This window comes from Oryctolagus cuniculus, chromosome 3 (genome assembly GCF_964237555.1).
Source record: "Oryctolagus cuniculus chromosome 3, mOryCun1.1, whole genome shotgun sequence".
Taxonomy (NCBI): Eukaryota; Metazoa; Chordata; class Mammalia; order Lagomorpha; family Leporidae; genus Oryctolagus; species Oryctolagus cuniculus.
In genome coordinates this window covers 37,353,627-37,366,781 of record NC_091434.1, presented here as the reverse complement: position 1 = coordinate 37,366,781, position 13,155 = coordinate 37,353,627, and the positions used below count along the sequence as shown (strand labels likewise).

The 13,155-nt window shown below is 43.3% G+C and overlaps 1 protein-coding gene across 1 annotated transcript in view; it reads left to right on the top strand.

Annotated features, from left to right (window-relative positions):
- FAM117B (family with sequence similarity 117 member B) overlaps positions 1-13,155 on the top strand; it is a 116,430-nt gene that overhangs the window by 38,212 nt on the left and 65,063 nt on the right. The window lies entirely within an intron of this gene.

Here is a 13,155-nt window from a genome sequence, read left to right as displayed (position 1 = left end):
GAAAGTTGTCTTGTGGATTATAAACTTAGTTTGAAAGCTAATGCCACATGGTGTTTTTAGCACAAGAGAATCCCAAGGCAAGAATTTGTTGGTTTAAATAGTTAATTTAAGGGATGATCCTAAGAAAGGAAGTAGGAAGGATCATTAAGGAGTAGTATATCACAAAGGGCAACTGTACTTAATTCTTGTTGAACACTTTCTTATAGATCATATAGAATGGACCTCAGAATTGTTGGTCGAGGGCTAAGGTATTTATCCACCACCTCTTGTCTCATTGGTTGAAGTTACCCTGCAGGGTGTAAACCCCTGAGCACTTCCTACTTGCCCCCACTGCCTAGCTGAGTATGTTCTGTCAGCTAGAGCAAACTGTCAGGCAGAGAGAGGCACAGATGCTGAGAAACTGTCTAGAAAACTGTCCATTGAGACTACAGTTGTTCTTACAGTGACTGTGAGTCTGTGTAGGTGAGGCATTGATAGATTGGACTTTAAATGGTGAAAGATGCTGTGTATCCTCAAAATAGGTGGGTTTTTCCTTTGGTTTTCATCAAAATTCCCATACATTGGTAGAGTAACCTAAGTATCTACACAGACCATGCCCTTCCCACCCTTACCGACTTTATTTGCTTTACTTTAGGATACTTTAATGCCGTCTGCTGTAACATCCTAGATGATCATGCGGGTTGGGTGGCTCTCTGGCAGAGCTCCCTTCAGTGTGATGACTCAGAGACCCATTCTGAAACTCCACTGTCTCAGAGTCCTTTCTGCCCAGATGTGTAGACAGGAAGAAGTAAGGAGGAGGTGGTATACCTGTTCTTACATCAGCTTTGGGCATATCCCTTAATTCTGCCTATGACTGGTAGCAGTCACATGGCTCCATTTTTATTGGAAGGGAGGCTGAGACTGGTACGGGAACACTGTCTCTGATCCATTTGGCCATGACAACTTTCCACTCAGTGTCAGATTTCATTTCAGAAGATCCTCATCCCATCCCACTCCCTACCCCCAAATCCATGGTTGTGCTTTCTGTGATTTGTTACCCGTGGTTAACCCTGGTCTGAAAATAGTAAATGGAAAATTTCATGAATAAATAATGTTTTAAATAACTTATTATAGATTATTATTATAATTGTTTAGATTCTCTATCTAATTTATAAATTAAACTTTATCATAGCTTTTATGTATAGGAAAAAAACTAGTATGTGTAGGATTTAGTACTGCCTGAGGTTTCAGGCATCCACTGAGGGCCTGGAAAAGCTTCTCCTACAAATGAGGAGGAACTACTATAGTTTCAGTGGTACTCTTCAAGACAGTCATTCTTTCCTAGTCATATGTTCAGCATGTGTAATTATTTCCTTTATTGATAGATAAATTACAAACAGTAAAAATAAGGGACATTTCATTTTTCACAAAATTGAAGTTGGATATTGTTATCTGAGCCATTAATTTTGCATTTAACAAAGAAATGCAGTAGAATTTCTTAATTTTCCCTTTAAAGTTTTGGCAATACTTGGTGTATAAATTTTCACAAGGGATTTTCCAACAGCTCGTTTACCCTAAACAATTACAGTTGCTGTTTCATGTAAAACTTTAATAAATTCCAATGTTCTCTAATCCAGCCCAAAGTTTATTTTTTTTAAATTAAGATTTCCATTAGTTTCACCATATGAGGATTTAGATGAAAGGCCTGTGTGCTTACTGTTTTCAAACACAAAGCCCAAGGAAGTGGAACAAACTCACCTTTGTGCAGACTCTGTTTAAGCTGAGTAAATGAGTCCAGAAAGCCAGCCAGTAGTGGAGGTTGAATGTGAGACCTCAGCCCAGGATTTGACTTTTGTGTTTCTTTCTTTTTTAAAAAAGATTTATTAACTTATTTGAAAAGGCAGAGTTATAGAGAGGAAGAGACAAGGTCAGAGAGAAAGAAGTCTTTAATCTGATGGTTCACTCCCCAAATGGCTGTGGGTGGTTAGGGCTGCGCCAGGCTGAAGCCAGAAGCTTCATCTGGATCTCTCATGTGGGTACAAGGGCCCAACTACTTGGGCCATTTTCCACTACTTTCCCAGGCACATTAGCCAGGAGCTGGATCGGAAGTGGAGCAGCCAGTAACTTGAACTGTTGCCCATATGAAATGTGAAAATTGATGTCGAAGGCAGCGGCTCAACCTGCTGTGCTACGATGCTGGCCTCTGCTTTTCATTACTTCATTTTTTTTTAATTTTTTTTTTTTTTTTTTGACAGGCAGAGTGGACAGTGAGAGAGAGAGAAAGGTCTTCCTTTTGCCGTTGGTTCACCCTCCAGTGGCTGCCGCGGCCGGCGCACCGCGCTGATCCGATGGCAGGAGCCAGGTACTTATCCTGGTCTCCCATAGGGTGCAGGGCCCAAGCACTTAAGCCATCCTCCGCTGCCTGCCCGGGCCACAGCAGAGAGCTGGCCTGGAAGAGGGGCAACCGGGACAGAATCCGGTGCCCTGACCGGGACTAGAACCCGGTGTGCTAGCGCCGCAAGGTGGAGGATTAGCCTAGTGAGCCGCAGCACTGGCCTGCTTTTCATTACTTCAACCAAAATACCTGAGAGGAGCTTCTTGGAAAAGAAAAGTTTTATTTCAGCTTACAGTTTGGAGATTACAGTTCAGGATCTGGTGATATCTGGTAGAAGCTGGTCATGGTGAGTATGGAGGAGCAGTCATACAACAAGCCAGGAAGGAGAGAGTTGGCTAATCTTAAATTTAAATAATCAGCCCTCTTTCAAGAACCACTCTCTGAGGGCATGCCTCCAAAGACCTAAGCACATCCCCCAGACCCACCTCTCAAACACCATAATTAGTTCAAATCTCCACGCTTAATCCATCAACCATTTACATTAAGACATCAGAGTTTAAATATCTGCATGAGTTTTGGGGATACAAGTCCTATTCAACATATAACAAAGGGCCAGATAGTAAATATTTTGGACTCTATCACAACCTATCATTTTAAACGAACGACACAGCTGTGTTCCAATAAAACTTCATTTACAGACTAAAATTTGAATTTAATGTAAGTAACTGTTCCAGGCTTGGTGGCCCATGGGTCATAGTTTGCCAACTCCTGGTGTACACTATAGATAAAATGATAAAGGAGACATCTGTGTCAACTAGATCAAATGACAGAGCTGATCTGTTCTTTCAAGTCTAGTATGATAGACAAAAAGGATAATTCAGTTGACTGTATGGCAAGTACCTGACTAAATAGTCAAACAGAAGAGCTATGTTTTGCCTACAAAGTTGGGAAAGCTTCTTTTTAAGTTTTTTATTTATTTGAGAGGTAGAGTTACAGACAGTGAGAGGGAGAGACAGAGAGAAAGGTCCTCCTTCCTCTGGTCCACTCCCCAGATGGCTGCAACGGCCAGAGCTGCGCCAATCTGAAGCCAGGAGCCAGTATATTCCTCCCGGTCTCCCATGCGGATGCAGAGGCCCAAGTACTTGGGCCATCCTCCACTGCTTTCCCAGGCCACAGCAGAAAGCTGGACTGAAAGAGGGGCAGCCGGGACCCGAAACAGTGTCCATATTGGATGCCGGTGCCGCAGTGCAGGATTAACCCACTGTGCCACGGCGCTGGCCCCATGGGAAAGCCTCTTAGAGATGTTACTTGAACTGAGCTTTTGTTTTTGTTTTTGTTTTTTAAGATTTTATTTATTGATTTGATAGGTAGAGTTGCAAACAGTGAGAGGGAGAGAGAGAGAGAAAGGTCTTCCATTCGCTGGTTCACTCCCTAAATGGCCACAATGGCTGGAGCTGGGCCAATCTGAAGCCAGGAGTCAGGAACTTCTTCCAGATCTCCCACGCTGGTACAGGAGCCCAAGTGCTTAGGCCATCTTCTACTGCTTTCCAAGGCCATAACAGAGAGCTGGATTAGAAGAGGAGCAGCCAGGACCCAAACTGGCGCCCATATAGGATGCTGGTACCGCAGGTGGAGGCTTAACCTGTGCCACAGAGCCGACCTCTTGTAGGTAGGCCTCTATCAGGGAGAAGACAGAAGGAAAACTTAGCTCCCACTCCTTGCCCCCTCCCCCCAAAAAAAGCTAATTCATGCTTATTCTTCAGGTCTTGACTTGATGGCTTTTCCTATTTCATAAGTTTTTTTTTTTTTTTTTTTTTTTTTTTTTTTTTTTTTAAGATTTATTTATTTTATTTGCAGTTCAGTGTCAGAGAAGGTCTATTCCCAAGTGGATGAAATGGCCAGGGATGACCCAGGCCAAACCCAGGAACTTTATTCAGGTCTCCCACATGGGTTGCAGAGGTTCAAGCACTTGAGCCATCTTTTGCTGCTTTGCCAAGCCATTAGCAGGGAGCTGGATTGGAAGTGGAGAAGCCGGGACGCAAGCTGGTGCCTATAAGGGGCATTGCAGGTGGCACCTTTACCGGCTGTGCCACAATGTCAGCCCCTTCCTTCCTTCCTTTCTTCCTCCTTCCCTCCCTCCCTTCCTTTCTTCTTTTAAAGATTTATTTATTTATTTGAAAGTCAGAGTTACACAGAGAGAAGGCAAGGCAGAGAGAGAGAGACATCTTCCATCTGCTGGTTCACTCCCCAACTGGCTGCAATGGCTGGAGCTCTGCTGATCCAAAGCCAGGAGCCAGGAGCTTCTTCCAGGTCTCTCATGTGGGTGCAGCAGCCCAAGGACTTGGGCCATCTTCTACTGCTTTTCCAGGCCATAGCAGAGAGCTGGATCGGAAGTGGAGCAGTCAGGACTCCAACCAGCGCGCCCATATGGGATGCCAGCAATGCAGGCGGTGGCTTTACCCACTATGCCACAGCGCTGGCCCTGGCCCCTTTCCTAAGTTTTTTTTGAAGTACTGTCAAGATCTTTTATTCATCTGATTGATATTTGGAACCTATTCCATGAGTCTGTAAGCATAGAGCCTAGCATGTTTCAAATTTCTAATTTTTATATGTAGTGATAAAAGTTCATGCCCTTCGCAAGGCATAGGGACCCTCACTATGGCATAGCAGGTAAAGATACCACTTACAGTGCCAGCATCCCCTGTAGGTGCCAGTTTGAGTCCCAGATGCTCCACTTCTAATCCAGCTCCCTGCTAATGTGCTTGGGAAAGCAGCAGAGGATGGCCCAAGTCCTTGGGCCTCTGCACTCACATGGGAGACCCAAAAGAAGCTCCTTGGCTCCTGGCTTCGGATTGGCTCAGCCACAACCATTGGAGCCGTTTGGGGAGTGAACCAGCAGATGAAAGATCTCCCTCTTTCTCTGCCTCTCTGTAACTCTGCCTCTCAAATAAATGTTTTTATACATAAATAAGTAAATAGGTAAATAAATAAAATGAAAAAGTAATTATTCTCCATTTTTCCTATTAGCATAAGTTTATTGAATATTATTGTAGAATTTTTATGTAATGATGTACAGTTATGCACATAATTGATATCACAGCACTTACATTTTACAAATATTTTATAAATTTTTGATAAATTTAATAGAATGGTATAAATAAAGTTACAATTTTGTTAAAAATGCAGAGTTTTTTTAACCTAGAAACCTTTTATTTACGGTGTACAAACTTCATGCATTTCATATGTACAAATTTAGGAACATAGTGATTCTTCCCATACTATATTCCATCCCACTCATTCTCCTCCCTCTCCTATTCCCATTGTTATTTTTTACTAATATCTGTTTTCAGTTAACTTTATATACATAAGATTGGCTTTACACTAAGAGTTCAACAAATATTATGGAAAAAAAAAAAACCTGTTACTCAAGTCGAGACAAGGGCTGTTCAAAGTCATAGCATCTCAAAGTGTCAATTTCACTTCTATAGATTACCTTTTAGGCACTCTACTAGTTATCACAGGTCAGGGAGAACATATGGTATTTGTCTTTTTGGGACTTGCTTATTTCACTAAATAAAATGTTTTCCAGTTACATCCATTTGGTTGCAAACAAAATAATTTACTTTTTTTCTTTTTTTTAACTACTGTGTGGTATTCCATAGTGTATATATACAATGATTTTTTATCCAGTCTTCAGTTGATGGGCTCTGGGTTGATTCCATATCTTAGCTATTGTGAATTGAGCTGCAATAAAAATGGGGGTACAGACCGCTGCCATGGCTCACTTGACTAATCCTCCACCTGCGGCGCCAGCACCTCGGGTTCTAGTCCTGGTTGCTCCTCTTCCAGTCCAGCTCTCTGCTGTGGCCTGGGAGTGCAGTGGGGGATGGCCCAAATGCTTGGGCCCTGCACCCGCATGGGAGATCAGGAGGAAGCACCTGGCTCCTGGCTTCGGATCAGCTCAGTGTGCCGCTGCAGCGCACCCGCCACAGCGGCCATTTTGGGGGTGAACCAACAGAAAAGGAAGACCTTTCCCTCTGTCTCGCTTTCTCACTGTCTAACTCTACCTGTCAAAAAAAAAATGGGGGTACAGATAACTCTTTCACATGCTGATTTCATTTCCTTTGGGTAAATTCCCAGGAGTGGGTGGCCAGTGCTGTAGCATAGCAGGGAAAGCCACCAGCTGCAGTGCCAGCATCACATATGGGCACTGGTTCGAGTGCCGGCAGCTCCACTTCTGATGCAGCTCTGCTATGGCCTGGGAAAGCAGTAGAATGTGGCCCAAGTCCTTGGGCCGCTGCACCTGCGTGGGAGACCTGGAAGAAGCTCTTTGCTCCTGGCTTTGGATAGGCACAGCTCCAGCCATTGCAATGGCCAATTGGGGAGTGAACCAGCAGATAGAAGACCTCTCTGTCTCTGTCTCTTCTCTCTCTATGTAACTCTGATTTTCAAATAAATAATCTTAAAAAAAAAAATTCCCAAGAGGCGATGGCAGGTCATATGGTAGGTCTATATTCAGATTTCTGAGGTATTTCCAGTGGCTGTATCAGTTTACATTCCCACCAACAGTGGATTAGGGTACCTTTTTCTCATCAGCATTTGTTGTTTGTTGATTTGTGAATGAAAGCCATTCTAACTGAGGTGAGGTAAAACCTCCTTGTGGTTTTGATTTTCATTTCCCTGACAGCTAGGGATCCTGAGCACTTTTTCATGTGTCTGTTAGCCATTTGGATTTCCTCTCTTGAAAAATGCCTGTTTAAGTCCTTTGCCCATTTCTTAACTGGGTTGTTTGTCTTGTTGTTGTTGAGTTTCTTGAGCTCTTTATATATTCTGGTTATTAATCCTTTATCAGTTGCATAGTTTACAAATATTTTCTCCTATTCTGTTGGGTGCCTCTTCATTTTCCTGAGTGTTTCTTTTGCAGTGCAGAAACTTCTCAATTTGATGTAATCCTGTTTGTCAATTTTAGCTTTGATTGCCTTTGCTTCTGGGTCCTTTCCAAGAACTCTTTTCCTATGCTGATGTCTTGCAGGGTTTCCCCAATGTTCTTTAATAATTTGATGGTATTGGGTCATAGATTTAGGTCTTTGATTAAAAAAAAATGGAGAGTTTTTAAAATATGGAGCCACCTCTTTTTGGGGGAACTAAATTTTCAGCTTTTTGAACTATGTAACAGAATAAATCTCACTAATTTTCTGAAATAGTGCCCCCCAAAATGTAGGTATGTAATAATTTCATAAATATTTATTGAATATATAAGATGGGAGATGACAGAAGATGAGGATAGGGAGGTCTATATGTAGGTTAATACTTGAAATTATTAAGTACATGTAATATACTGAGGATCATCCTAACTTTAATTTTGACAGATCCTCTTAAAATTTTATTTACTTGAGAGGCAGAGAGAGAGGGAGAACTCACATCTGCTTGTTCACTCCCCATATGATTGCCAACAGCAACAGCTGCATTGGAACTGAAGCCAGAAGCAGAAACCAGGTCTCCCATGGGGTGACAGGAATCCAATTACTTGAGCCATCTTTGCTGTCTCACCTATGGTTGCGTTAGCAGGAAGCTGGATTCCAGAGTCAGAGCTAGGTATCAAATCCAGGTACTCTGATGTTTGCATATATTAATGCTAATTGGTATCTAACTACTAGGCCAAACACCTGTCCTCACAGATCTTAAAATTATTGTAATTATTCTCATTTTACAAATGAGGAAATTGAAAGTACACAGATATACATTACAGTCCCAAGATTATAAATCTAATAAATGGTAGGTCAAGGCTTTTAATTCAGATAGTCTGGTGTCAGAGCCTATTTTATACACTGTACAAGTATTTTACTTTCACTTTCTAGGAGTACTAGGGAATAGGGCTGTAAAGTTAGCCTGAGCAAAATCATAGTACTTCTCAAATGCTACGTTGAAATTGTAGATTTTAAAATATGAGATTACAGGCCGGCGCCGCGGCTCACTAGGCTAATCCTCCGCCTAGCGGCGCCGACACACCGGGTTCTAGTCCCGGTCGGGGCGCCGGATTCTGTCCCGGTTGCCCCTCTTCCAGGCCAGCTCTCTGCTGTGGCCCGGGAGTGCAGTGGAGGATGGCCCAGGTGCTTGGGCTCTGCACCCCATGGGAGACCAGGAAAAGCACCTGGCTCCTGGCTCCTGCCATCGGATCAGCGCGGTGCGCCGGCCGCAGCGCGCCGGCCGCGGCGGCCATTGGAGGGTGAACCAACGGCAAAGGAAGACCTTTCTCTCTGTCTCTCTCTCTCACTGTCCACTCTGCCTGTCAAAAAAAAAAAAAAAAAAAAATGAGATTACACCTGTTTTACTTAGATTTAGCCATTCCACAGTGTATACACATATGAAAACACCATGCTGTATACTCTACAGTTTTTGCCAATTTAAAAAAGTTGAAATATATATCTTAAAAGGAAAAAAAAGCATATAAATTTTTAAAAAGATTTATTTATTTATTTGAAAGTCAGAGTTACACAGAGAGAGGAGAGGCAGAGAGAGAGAGGTCTTCCATCCGCTGGTTCACTCCCCAGATGGCCATGACGGCTGGAGCTGCACTGAGCTGAAGCCAGGAGCCAGCAGCCAGGAGCCAGGAGCTTCTTCCAGGTCTCCCACGTGGATGCAGGGGCCCAAGCACTTGGACCATTCTACTGCTTTCCCAGGCCATAGCAGAGAGCTGGATTGGAAGAGGAGCAGCCAGGACTAGAACCGGCACCCATATGGGATGCCAGCACTTCAGGCCAGGGCGTTAACCCGCTGTGCCACAGCGCCGGCCCTGCATATAAATTTTATTCAGTGTTTACTGTGGAATCATTGAACATTTTTGAGGAAAGTAGTAATGTGAACAAATGGAAGAGTGTAAGCTGAGATGGAAAGAGGGAGAAGCTGATGGCAGACTAGTTGGGTACAGTTGTTAAAGCATGAAGTGATGCAAATCCGAAATTAAGACAATAGTAATGGGTGTGGAAAGGAAAGAATGATAAGGAAGGTGTTAACTTTGTGAAATTTACACTTTGTGATGCAGAGGGTTACAGTTGAGAAAAGGCTTAAATGATTTTAAGAAGCCAAGAGTGCTACTATTTCAGGTTATCTTCATTTGCTTTTCCCTCCAACTGGATCACTCCTCAGGTACTCTTGTCCCTGTCTTTCTCAAGTCCCTTTCAAATGTCACTTTGCCAGAAAGCCCTTTCCTATCTTCTCTATAAAATGGCAAGCCCATCCAGCATGCTTCCTACTCCTTTGCCATGTCTTCCCCTACCAGTCCCCGTTGTTCATATTTAACATTTATTTGTTGTCATTATGATATCACTTTATTTAAAAAAAAATTTATTTTTTTAAAAAAATATTTATTTTTTTGAAAGTCAGAATTACACAGAGAGAGGAGGAGAGACAAAGGTCTTTCAATCTGCTGGTTCAGTCCCCAAATGGCCACAACGGCCAGAGCTGCACCAATTCGAAGCCAGAAGCTTCCTCCAGTCTTCCACGTGGTTGCAGGGGCTCAGGGACTTCAGCCATCTTCTGCTGCTTTCCCAAGCTATAGTATAGCAGAGAGCTGAATGAAAGTGGAGCAGCCAGGACTTGAATTGGCGCCCATATGGGATGCCAGCACTGCCGTTGACAGCTGCACCTGCTATGCCACAGCAGCAGCCCCTCACTTTCTCTATTGAAATAAAAGTTCTTCAGTGGCAGGAACTTTCCTTGTTTGTTCATTCCTGAAACTATAGTAGATACTCTATGAATGTTTATTGAACAAAGTCCATGAAAGATAGTCAACCCTGAAGGATGAATAAGGAAGGTAGATTCAGAATTGTTTGTAACTCACTCCCCTGGACATACATGGCAGGTAGTTCTAAATATAGGTCTCTTGAAAGGGAGAGACAGGCCAGTACTTTCATGCAGCAGATTAAGTCTCCACCTGCAGTGCCAGTATCCCATATGGGTGCCAGTTTGAGTACTGGCTGCTCCTCTTCCGATCCAGCTCTCTGCTATGTCCTGGGAAAGCAGTAGGAGATGGCCCAAGTCCTTGGGCGTCTGCACCTGCATGGGAGACCTGGAAGAAGCTCCTGGCTCCTGACTTTGGATCAGCTCAGCTCTGGCTCTTGTGGCCAATTGGGGAGTGAACCAGCGGATGGAAGACATCTTTCTCTCTCTCTGGCTCTACCTCTCTCTATAACTTTGTCTTTCAAATAAATATAATAAATATTAAAAAAAAGAGAAAGTTGAAGTTAGTGGTATGGCTGTTAATAAGTACAGAATGAGGAGTATACTGACCAATATTAAGACCCTAAAGTGCCTTTTGAAATTGAGACAAATTCTGTTTACTTTTTGTATTTTTTTCTTTCCTGTCAGTCTTTAAAGATTAATATTAACACACGTTTATTGGTTGCAAGTAGATTTTTTAAAAAGATCAATTATTTCGAAAGAGTTAGAGCGAGCGAGCAAGCTTCCATCCACTGGTTCACTCCCCAGATGGCTGCAATGGCCAGTGATGGGCCAATCTGAAACGAGAAGCTAGGAGCTTCATCTGGGTCTGCCACGTGAGTGCACAGGCCAAAACACTTGGGCAATCTTCTGCTTTTCCCAGGCCGCTAGCAGGAAGCTGGATTAGAACTGGAGCATCCAGGAGTTGAACTGGTATCCAAATGGGGTGCTGGCGTTGCAGCCAGCAGCTTTACCCACTATGCCACAAGGCTAGCCCATATATACATACATACATACATATATATATATATATAATTTTTTAAAAAATTGTTTGCAAGAGAAGAGAGATTACAACAGGAGCCCAGAAATGAGCAGTGCCATACTTATGAACTAAGGTAGTGTGAACTTTGGTTTTAGCTGACTAATGTTATTCACCCCAAAGCATTTCCTCCTAGTTTGCTTTAGGCTTTAGTGGGAAAAAAAAGTAGTGCCCATTACAGAGTGATGAATTAAAAGCTAGTCATCGTTTCTTCCTTATTACTGTCTTAAAGCATTTGCTTGATGTATTTTCCTTTATAAAGAACCTTCTTGAAAAGGTTTTATCTGGGACTGGTGCTTTGGTGCGATAGGGTAATCCTCTGCCTGTGGCACCAGCATCCCATGTGAGTGCCAGTTCATGTCCCGGCTGCTCCTCTTCCAATCCAGCTCTCTGCTTATGGCCTGCAAAAGCAGCGGATGATGGCCCAAATGCTTGAGTCCCTGTACCTGTGTGGGAGACCCAGAAGAAGCTCCTGGCTCCTGGCTTTGATCAGGCCTAGTCCTGGCCATTGCGGCCATTTGGGGTTGAACTAGCAGTTGAAAGACCTTTCTCACTGTCTCTTCCTCTCTATCTCTCAAAGAAATGAATCTTAAAAATAAAATTAAAAAAAGGTTTTTATCTAATGTTTCACTTCGTGTTCATGGTTTAGATTATCCAGTGGGATTTCTGCCTGATTTCTTGACTTCTTTGAAATGACTTTTTTTTTTTTTTTTTTTTTTTTTTTTTTTTTTTTGCAAGCAGAGTGGACAGTGAGAGAGGTAGAGATGTAGAGACAGAGAGGAAGGAGAAAGGTCTTCCTTTACTGTTGGTTCACCCTCCAATGGCCGCTGCGCTGATCTGAAGCCAGGAGCCAGGTGCTTCTCCTGGTCTCCCATGTCGGGGTAGGGCCCAAGGACTTAGGCCATCATCCACTGCACTCCCGGGCCACAGCAGAGAGCTGGACTGGAAGAGAGGCAACCAGGACAGAATCTGGTGCCCTGACCGGGACTAGAACCCGGGGTGCCAGCACCGTAGGCAGAGGATTAGCCTATTGAGCCGTGGCGCCAGCCTGAAATGACTCTTGAAAGGGCATATGGTATCCTCAACATGCTAGGTATTTTTTTTCTGTTTTAAACTTCTCAGCAATCCAGTGAGACAACTACTTTTGTGACCTTCCTTTTTTTTTTTTTTTTTTTTTTTATTAAGATTTTATATATTTGAGAGAGTTACAGAGAGAGGGAGACACAGAGAGACATGTCTTCTGTCCACTGGTTCACTCCCCGAATGGCCACAACAGAGTTGCGCCCATCTGAAGCCAGAAGCCAGGAGCTATTTCTGGGTCTCCCACGTAGATTCAGGGGCCCAAGTACTTGGGCCATATTCCGCTGCTTTCCCAGGCCACAGCAGAGAGCTGGATCAGAAAAGAGCAGCTGGGACACGAACTGGAGCCCGTATGGGATGCTGGTGCTGCAGGCGAAGGCTTAGCCTTCTGCGCCACAGTTCCAGCCCCAATGACCTTCCTTCTTTGCAGGTCCCTGGAGTATTCTTGTTTCCTAGGGTTCCATTCACTACTTGTCTTTTTATGCTTCATAAACTCTGCACTGTCACTTTAACCTGTCTGTACACAATTACTTCTCAATCTGTCCTTTTGGCATAGAACTCTGGATACACTCTGGTAGACATACTAATATGTAACACTGCCTAATAAATTTCAACTTGATATTCTGTAGCTATGAGCTTGAAACTGAACTAATTATCTCCTAGTTGCCTAAGCCTGAAATGGGAAACACACAATAATGCTAGGTACTATTTACTGTGTCTGGGCTCCATAGGTGTACATTTTCACTGAATCCTTGCATAACCCCACTTTTTTTTTTTTTTACAAATGTGAAAGGAGTTCAGAATAATTAAGGAACTTAAGCAGGTGGCAGTATCCCTGATGGAGATGCATTTGAACCAGGTCTGGATGATTTCAAAATTCAAGCTCTGTCAACTCTGCTGTCCTTCTGGTCTTTCTCCCTTCATCTTGGACACAGTGCACATAGACAGCCCTAAAGAAGACCCAGTACTGCTGGCCTCTTGAGTTGCTCTGAGATATTTCATG